This window comes from Mustela lutreola, chromosome 17 (assembly GCF_030435805.1).
Source record: "Mustela lutreola isolate mMusLut2 chromosome 17, mMusLut2.pri, whole genome shotgun sequence".
Taxonomy (NCBI): Eukaryota; Metazoa; Chordata; class Mammalia; order Carnivora; family Mustelidae; genus Mustela; species Mustela lutreola.
The window spans coordinates 31,984,654-31,995,092 of record NC_081306.1 but is presented as its reverse complement, the minus strand read 5'-3'; the positions used below and the strand labels follow the sequence as shown (position 1 = coordinate 31,995,092).

Genomic DNA, 10,439 nt, shown 5'->3' with positions numbered 1-10,439 from the left:
CATGCAGAAAAATGACATTGGATCATTTCCTTACACCATACATGAAAATAGACTGGAAATGGGTGAAGAAGTATAATGTGAGAAAGAATCCATCAAAATCCTTTAGGAGAGAGCAGATAGCAACCTCTTTGTCCTCAGCAGCAGCAACTTCTTCCTAGGAACATCGCCAAAGGCAAGGGAAGCAAGGGAAAGAATGAACTATAGCGATTTCCTCAGATCAAAAAGCTTTTGCCCAGCAAAGGAAACAGTTAACAAAGCCAAAAGATGACTGTCAGAAGTTATCTGGGAGAAGATATTTGCAAATGACATACCAGATAAAGGGCCAGTATCCAAAATTTATAAAGAGCTTATCAAACTCAACACCCTAAGAACAAATAATCCAATGAAGAAATGGGCAGAGGACATGAACAGACATTTCTGCAAAGAATACATCCAAATGGCCAACAGACACATGAAAAAATGCTCCACATTACTTGGCATCAGGGAAATACAAATCAAAACCAGAATGAGATACCACCTCACACCTTTCAGAATGGCTAAAATGAACAAGTCAGTCAATGACAGATGCTGGCGAGGATGTGGAGAAAGGGCAACCCTCCTACACTGTACGCGGGAATGCAAGCTGGTGCAACCACTCTGGAAAACAGCGTGGAGGTGCCTCAAAAAGCTGAAAATAGAACTACTCTAGGACCTAGTGATTGTAGTACTGAGTATATACCCTACATATACAAACGTGGCATTCTGAAGGGGCACATGCACCCAAATGTTTATAGCAGCAATGTCCACAATAGTTAAACTATGGAAAGAACCTAAATGTCCTTCAACAGATGAATCAATAAATAAGATGTAGTATATATGTACAATGAAATACTATGCAGCCATCAAAAGAAATGAAATCCTGCTATTTGTGATGTTGTGGATGGAACTAGAGGATATTATGCATGGCGAAATAAATCAATCTGAGAAAGACAACTATCCTATGATCTCCCTGATATGATGAAGTAGAGATGCAACATAGGCGGTTTGGGGCGTACGAAAAGAAAAATAAAAGAAGATGGGATTGGGAGGGAGACAAACCATAAAAGACTGAATCTCACAAGACAGACTGAGGGTAGCTGGGGGGAGGTGTGTTGGGAGAGGATGGTGGGGGTATGGACATTGGGGAGGGCAAGTGCTATGGTGAGTGATGGTGAGTGCTATGAAATGTGTGAACCTGGTGATTCACAGACCTGTACCCCTAGGGATAAAAACACATTATATGTTTATAAAAAAAATTAAAAAATAATTTAAAAAATCTATTAAAGAGAAAACACATATTGCAAGCCCAGAGCTAATCTCATATTCAATCAAAAAAGTTTGAAAGTTTTCCCCTTAACGATCAGAAAAAAGACAAGTGTATCCACTTTCACTACTCTCATTTGACATACTACTGGATGTCCTAGCCAGAGAAACAAGGAACATAAGGAAATAAAAGACTCCAAAAAAAAAAGGAAGAAGTAAAATTTTATTTTTTTGGATAACATGAACTTACATGTTAAAAAATCCTAAAAACTTCACAAAAAATTTTGAATAAACAAATTTAGTAAAGCTGCCAAATACAAGATCAATATATAACAGACAAGAATTTTGTTTTGTTTCATTTCTTTTTAATATGGAATGCTTCCCAGTTTTTCATGTCATCCTTGTTTAGTGATCACGCTAATCTTCTCTGCATCATTCCAATTTTAGTATATGTGCTGCCAAAGTAAGCACAAGACAGGAGCATTTTAACACTCTAATGATGAACTATCTGAAAAAATAAAGAAAACAATCTAATTCACAATAGCATCAAAAATAATAAAATACTTAGGAATAGATTTAACTAAGAAGATGAAAGATCTGTACTCCATAAACTATGACATTGATAAAGAAATTGAAGGAGACACAAACGGAAAGATAGCTCATATTTATGAATGGCAAGAATTAACATTGTTAAAATGTCCATACTACCGAAAACCATCTGTAAATCCAATTCCTATCAAAAATCCAATGTTAGGGGCGCCTGTGTGGCTCAGTGGGTTAAGCCGCTGCCTTCGGCTCAGGTCATGATCCCAGGGTCCTGGGATCGAGCCCTGCATCAGGCTCTCTGCTCAGCAGGAAGCCTGCTTCCTCTTCTCTCTCTGCCTGCCTCTCTGCCTGCTTGTCATCTCTCTCTGTCAAATAAATAAATTAAAAATCTTAAAAAAAATCCAATATTATTTTTTTACAGAAGTAAGTAAAGAATCCTAAAATTTATATGAGACCATAAAAGACGACAAATAATAAAAGCAGTTCTGAGAAAGAATGAAGAAGAGAAATTACACTTCTTGATTTGAAACTATACTACAAAGCCCTCATGCTCAAAACAATAAAGTATACTGGCATAAAAACAGACCCATAAACAAGTAGAACAGAATTGAGAGTCCAGAAATAAATCCTTTCATACAGTCACCTAATATTTGACAGGGGCCAACATATGTAATGGGTAAAGATAGTCTGTTCAATAAATGATATTTAAAACTGAATAGTCACATAAACAGTATGAAACTGGAACCTTATATCACTCATAAGTCTTAACTTGAAATAAATTAAAGACTTAAAGGTTATGCATGAAACTACATTACATTTCCTAAAGGAAAACATAGGACAAATTCTCCTTGACATTGGTCTTGCCAATAGTTTTCTGGATACCAGACCAAAAACACAAGCAAAAAAAGCAAAAATAAATAAATGGTACTACATCAAACTAAAGTTTCTGCATTGCCAAAAAAAAGAGAGAGAGAATGAAAACACAATCCACAGAATGTAAGAAAATACTTACAAATCTTATATCTGAAAAGAGGTTAATAACCAACAGATACAAATAGAAAAAATATATATAATTTAAAAAATAGCAAAAGGATCTCAATAGACTTTTTTTTTTCAAAAAAGTTATATAAATGACCAACAGGAGCATTAAAAAGTGCTCAACGTAAAAAACTCAGGGCAAAGTCATTATGTTGTTGTTGTTGTTGTTTACCTCTGAAAAACACAGCAAGATATTACTACCTCTTATAATACATACTACCCAAAAATTGAAACTAACAAATTTTGGTAAATATTGGGGAAAATGGGGAACTTATGCACTGTGATAGGGATATAAATTTGTATGGAAAACAGTATGGAGATTATTCATATTATTAAAAGTAAAATTACCATATGATTCAGTAATCCCACTTCTAGGTATATATCTAAAGGCAACGAAATCACTGTTCAAAGACATATCTGCACTCTTATGTTTATTATAAAATTATTAACTCTAAGCAAGAGATGGAAATAACTTCAGTATCCATTAATGGATGAAAGAATAAAATAAGTATGGTAAAAATATACTATGGAATACTACTTAACCATGAAAAATTAAGAAATACTGCCATTTACAACAGCATGGATGGATCTTGAAGGCGTTATACTAAGTGAAATATTTCAAAGATTGTATATATTTTTTAAATTTATGTATTATGATATCCCTTACATACAGAATCTGAGGAAAAGGCAAACTAATGGAAACTTAGAGTTGAGTTGACAAGAGGTGAACCTGGGTGGAATAAGGTGGTCAAAGGGTACAAACTTGCAACTATAATATGAAAAAGTTCTGGGGATCTAATGTACAGCATGATGATCATAGTTAATAATATATACATACATTTTTATTGTGCTTCCCTTTATTAAACTTTGCATATATCACATTCTTACAAGTTGAAAGTTTATAGCAATCTTGTATAAAAGAGGTCTGCTGCCACCATTTTTCTAACAACATTTGTTCATTTTGTGTCTCTCTGTCACATGTTGGTAATTCTTGCAATATTTCAAGTTTTTTCATTATTATTGTATTTGTTATGGTGATCTGTGATCAGTAATTATGACCCACTGAAAACTCAGAACTAGTTTACTTAAGGTATATACATGGTTTTTCTTAAAAAGCATAATGCTTTTGAACAGTACAGTATAGTGATTATTTTTTATATGCACTGGGAAACATAATTTTTTATTTGCACTGGGAAACCAAAAAAAAATAATAATTTGACTTAGTTTTTTGAGATAATCACTTTATTGAGGCAGTCTGGAACAAAACCCACAAGACCTCTGAAGTTTATCTCTACTATACTATATACATAAAAGTTGCTAAGAGAATAGATCTTAAAATTCCTTACGATACATGCATAAAAAACAGTGGCAACTATACAAGATAGTAGATGTATTAACATTTTTATATAGATTATATTGCAATAAAGATGTATACCAATTTATCAAATTGTACAAAATTTACACAATGTTAAAAGTTTGCAATGTTATAAGAAATCATTTCTTACATTTACAAATTATAATATGTCGTTTTTTTTCAATAAAGCTGGAAAAAACTTTTTGTAGAATTAATCTATTTTTCAAAAAAGGAAGTAAGGAAGTAGAAACTGCAACGAACTCTGAAATAATAGAATATAAAATCCATTTTCGTTATAGACACTGTGACAAAAACTATTACTTAGTTTACAATGAAGGAGTACTTATGAAGCATGAAGGATGGCCTATAAATAAGGCTGAAGGAGCTCAGTTTTAAGGTTTAAATTTAAAATCTTCTTTTGAAATACTAAACTGACCACCCATTTTTCCAAACATAAATGTCTTAACTGCATGAATTTATTTCATACAACTCTATAATCTAGTTTCATAAGAAAGCAGCATGCAAATTTTGAATTAGACAGACTTGCTTATTCAGTAAAGGATACTTCACTAAAAATAAATAGAAGAAAAATCAGCATATTTATTATGATAATTATTATTCATAATGAGATTCATATTGAATTAGGGAATATATATCCTCAGAGGGGGTAAAGTAAAATGAAATTTATTTTGGTAAATGTATCTGTGAATAGTCAATACAATGCCTCAATATAAATGAATATTACCATTTTGAACAATTTAATTACTATTATTAGAATTATTATAAGTATAAAAATAGCTATCATTTTAGCATGGAATATGAGACTCTCATGCTCCATGCTTCATCACATCCACACAACAACTCTGCATAATAAGTATTATCATCACCATTTCATGGGTGAAAAAACTGAGGCTAACACATTTAGATAACTGGTTTATGATTACATGGCTAGTAAAGATGCATCACACTAATTTAGGCTTTATGATTTCAGAATTGTATTCTTTCCACTGCACATTCTATTACTCTGTAAATACTTGGCTTGTTTTCATTTAGTTCTTTAATTTTATTCATGTGGTGATGGCTTAAAGCTTCATTTAAAGGAAGCTTAAAAAATTCATTTAACCAAAAGCTCCCAAGAATTAAAAATGTCATGGATCTAATGTAGACATGGATATCATTAGTTAATGGGTAACTATATATTTTCCACTCTAGTGAGATAACAATCAGAGTATTTTTCTATGTTTTAGACTCTCAGTGTTAAAAAGGACTTTGTTAAAATAGAAATATTTAGACAAAGGTGATCAAAAGTCTGGATCAGGTCACCTTAAGATAAATATGAGGAAACTGAGGAAACAAATGGAGATTTGAACACTGAGCTATGATATAATGAATGGTTTAAAGTATTTAGTAGAGCATAGAAAAGCCCTTTAAAGCCTGGTCTTAGCCTAGCATTGCAGCTTCTGGTATATTTGTCTATCTATCATCTACCTACCTATCTATCTATCTATCTATCTAGATATAAATTTGAAAACTTTTTTAACTTAAAGATTTTGAGAAATAGAACATAATCAGCACCATAGAAGATCTGTTTATGATAACAACCTAGCCCCTCCTCCCAGTTTGTTAATATTCTCTCTTATTTAATGTAACATTGTGCAAATAGACCACTACTGATCTGCCGTTATGAATGAAATAGCTATAATCATCTGTGTGCATATCCTGTTGAAAATATTCATTTAGTTCCATGTTGTATTTCTAGGAATGGACCAAATCTTTATTTAAGTTTTTTAAGTTTTCTAAATATTGTCCAACTTACCTCAAATGTTTTTATTATGGGCACTTTCATTCTTTCACATTCTTGCAAGACAATTTTACTGTTGCCCAATATGGTAAGTGTGTAATAGTATGTCATTTTAGGATTTAATTTATTTTTAATTTAATTCAATTTAATTCCAGATTCATAATAAAGATAAACAGTTTTTATATATGAGTGGCCATTTGGATTACCCTTTCTGTAAAGTACATGCTCAAATCTTTTGATTTGTGTCATACTGACTTCTTTAATAGATTTTCTGAATGAACTTTTAGCTGTGTAGGTCTTCTCTATTTTATTTTGAACTTGTTTTCATTTCAAAATCTTTATATTTATTTTCATAATCTGCTTTTATTTTGCTTTGTCTATTATCTATGTATCTATCTATTTATTTGCAAGCAAGAGAGAGCGAGCAAGTGAGAGCACAGGGAGGGATAGAAAAAGAAGGGGAAAGAATCTTAAGCAGGCTCCACGCTCAGCACAGAGCCCAACTCTGGGCTCTATTTCACAACCCTGACATCATGACCTGAGCCAAAATGAAAGAAATAAAATACAATTAAGGTGTTAAAAAAAAAAGGAAAAAGAATTGGAGGTTTAATTAAGTGAGCCACCCAGGCACCCCTGTGGTATCTTAAATTAGCTGTCATATCTTTAAAGTTCTAGAGTATCCATTTGGTTCATTTATAAAACCTTTCTCAATATTTTTAGTTTCAGTTTTTGTTCAATTTGCTTCCCCTCTCATTTCTTTGAGCAGAGTAATCAAGCCATTTTACAATCTTTATTGATCATTTTAACATCATACTTAATCCCATTTTGTCTATCAAATCTTGTTAATGGTTTTTCTTTGTGTGGTTTGTTACATTTTGCTATGTTCAAGACATTATATTTGAAACTCTTATTGAGTAGGGATAATTAAGAGCTATAATAATGGTATGGTCCTCCTTGGCAGGATTTTATCTTATATTGGAGACTCTACAAGACAATCATACTCCAAATTCAGTGATTGACTTTCTCAGTTTACACAGAAGGCAAGGTAGGCTATAGTCTTATTTCTGCTTCTCCTTGTGCTTTGGGGATCTCAACTTAAATTTGGGTTGTACCAAAGTCCTCAAATTTGATTGCTGCTGGATTTTGAATTTTGTTTCTCTAGTATCAAGAGTCTATTAACAACACAGCTCAGTGTGTTTTAGCAGTTTCAAATGCTCTCATAGCTAAAATGGCTTCAGGGCATATATCTCTAGGCTCTCATTGTATTTCGTATTTTGGCACAGTAATCCCACCCTTGATTTTTATAATCATTCTGATATTTTTAACTTTAAAAGCTATTTTGTCTGGATTATTAGTTGTCTTAAGTAGGAGTTTTTAGATCACCATTACTAGAAGCAACAACAAATATACATGAAAATGTCTGCAGTAGTTTATCACATCTTTATGGCTTTGAACTTCCATAAGCTGAGGCATCCTTCTCTAATCACTTAGGCAAACTCCAATTTACCCTTTAAAACAACACAAGAATTGCTTCATTTAAGAACATGTTCAGGGATGACTCTTCCCCACTGTTCTTACCAACATTCCCACACACTCTTTGCTACCCACACCTTGTTTATGAACTTTCATTAGGTATATCAGCGTGACCAGAATTTTGCTCTATTGTATTTTTGTCCTTTAGAGCTTTAATTAAATATGAATTCCATAAAAAGTCTGTCCCTTTTCTTTCAAACTTGGGTTAGTTATTTCTTCTCATTCTTTGTCAGAAGTTACTTTATTAGAGAAACTTATAGCTCTATTGTGACTTTGGAGCCTTTACAGTTTTTTGACTGGAAAAATCACCCATCCCTAAGATTTTTACACAGCTTCCTAGCTGATATTATTCAGAAATCTGTTCAAAACAGACTTTTTCAGGGAGGCCCTTTCGGACCACTCAGTTAAAAAGCCTCTTCTCAATCACTGCTCTTTTTAAAATGTGCTTATTTAGTTCAAATATGCATCACTATTAAAGAAAAACCAGTACGATTTTTTTTTTTTAAAGTTGGCTTACCTATTATCTATCTCTCCCACTAAAATGATTTCTCTGTGCTGGGGTTTTGTTGTTCTCATCTTAAACCAGGCACTCAGTAAATTGTCTCTGAATGATTGAATTGTTTGACTCCCTTGCTAGATTCTCAACTTCATGAGGCCAAGGATTGTTCTATTCAGTTCTTCTTTATCCTCCATGTCTGTTATATTGCAGTCAATTACGTGACTAATGGGAAAAATCACAGAAAGAGTTAAAACAACAGAAAAACCCTGTAGGTTCAATAACATAAAGCTTTCTAAAATTATTTAGCCCAGGAATTGAATACTGGCTGCACTTTTGATTTTTTTTAAATGGTATTGAATTTAATTTAAATGGAAATACTTGAATGGTAGAATAATAAAAAAATTATAAAAGCAACTTGCTCCTTAAAGTAAGAATTATATAGGGCATCTCTTCTAGAAGCAAAATTTTCAAATGTCAAACATCTGAAAGCATAGTAGGAGAAGTAAGAGTGTGAATTGTATTTCAATGCTCTTTTCTTTATATTCAGCAAACAGCTTCATTCACACCTTTCCAATTTTTTCAACTCTTTTGACAAAGCCTTAAGAGGAGTTACTGCTGATGACAACCATCACAGCCTAACAGGAGAAATTTTATAAAGAAAAATAATAGCATGTTTTTCCCAAGTTGTTAAGGATATGGTGAAGCTCTGTCGGATTCAAAAGAGGAATGTGCAATTCCATGCTATATATCATAATAACTTATTTTAATAGTGGCTTTGCAATTTTTCAGATATATCCATTTACTGAAACCACTATCAAATAAACAAAACAAACAAATTAACAGGGGTTCGAGACAGAAGTTATCTAATCTAAAAATAGCACATGTTCACAGAATACACAACACATATCCCAAGTACTACTATAGGTTTCAAGTAATAATCAAAACAATAGTAAAAATGATTCAGACCCTACCAGTCAAATCATAAATGGGACCTTAACTGTAAATCCTTATCTTTAGATCAAAGCGCATAATTGGGTGCTGAAGATACATTATAGAACTAATATGTTATAGAACTCCTCTGAAATGAGTAATTTATTCCATCACTTTTCCTGCACAGCTGCTGACCCATGTTTTGGTTCCTGGAAATAGCTGCTATCCTGTCATACTTCTTAAAAGCACATATATTGATAACTCTACTCATTCCTCCATTCCTCTGTGACTGTCACTGTGTTAAAATGTGGAGTCAGCTGACTCACTTGTGGTGGTAATAAAGTAGATGAGTTTGCAAAGTATTTTGTTATTTCTAAAAATGCAAAAACCAAATTACATTGAAATCATTAGGGGTGTTTCAGGGAGAGCTGTAGGATGTGGTTTCTTGTGTAATCCACAGAGATTAGCTCCAACACATATTTAAACTCTCTTCTAGGAGCAACCTTAGTGGTAAAACAAGAAGATAAACAGATGTATACACACCCTGGCACAAAATTATCACTTATGTTTGGCTTCCTAGTCTCCTCGTGTTACTTATTTATCTTAACTTCTCTCTGAAATCAGGGAACACAGAATCTCAATCAGTTGACATTTTTCTACTGAATGACCCAATAGTGTGATCATACCCCTAAGACTTTTTTAAATTATTTCACTCAAAATCCCATATCTGCTTTGCTTCCTCATCTGAGTACACTGTAATTTGATTTCAAAATGAGGACAGTTGTCAGTAATGCCACATTCATTAATCTATTTTACAATTCCATGTACTTAGAACTATGAAGATATGTTAATAACATCCATTCCAATAAGCCACCCTAAATTTATTATCATGAAACAAGACCTCAAGAAAGAGAATTCAAAATCATCCATGTATTTGCAACTTATTGCAATAAAGTCTTTATCAATAGACTTCCCTGTGCACATGGTGGTCAAATTGCTGGTGAAAACCAGCCAGATCTATTACAAGCTTTCTCATGGCTTCTAGGTAACCCAAGTGAGCCTTTATTGATACTGGGAAGGGATAAAGCAGGGAAGGGATAAACAGTGGTGTAAGAATTGGCTAGACAAAAGTAATGACTCTCATTACAAAGTGAGTATTTTAAAGCAAAAGAGCCTGTTGGGTATATTGTTTTATAAAATAGTGGGTTTTTTTATTAACTTTTAAAAATTCAATTAGTTAACATATAGTGTACCATTACTTTCAAATGTAGATTTCAGTTATTCATCCATAGCATATAATAGCTAATGCTCAGTACTTACTGTTATAGCTTCTTGAAAGCAGAATTTTAACCCACTGAGCCACCCAGGCGCCCTTGAAAGCAAACTTTTAGATCACATTTTCTGATTACTTCCATGTAGTACAACACTTTCCTGCTAGCAACCTTCAAAACATACAG

The 10,439-nt window shown here is 32.8% G+C and overlaps 1 non-coding gene across 1 annotated transcript; it reads right to left on the bottom strand.

The window, feature by feature from the left end:
- Positions 1-1,645: 1,645 nt before the first annotated feature.
- On the bottom strand, positions 1,646-1,752 carry LOC131820208 (U6 spliceosomal RNA). The gene has a single exon (XR_009349526.1). It is a non-coding gene; the product is annotated as a U6 spliceosomal RNA (small nuclear RNA).
- Between the last annotated feature and the right edge of the window lie 8,687 nt (positions 1,753-10,439).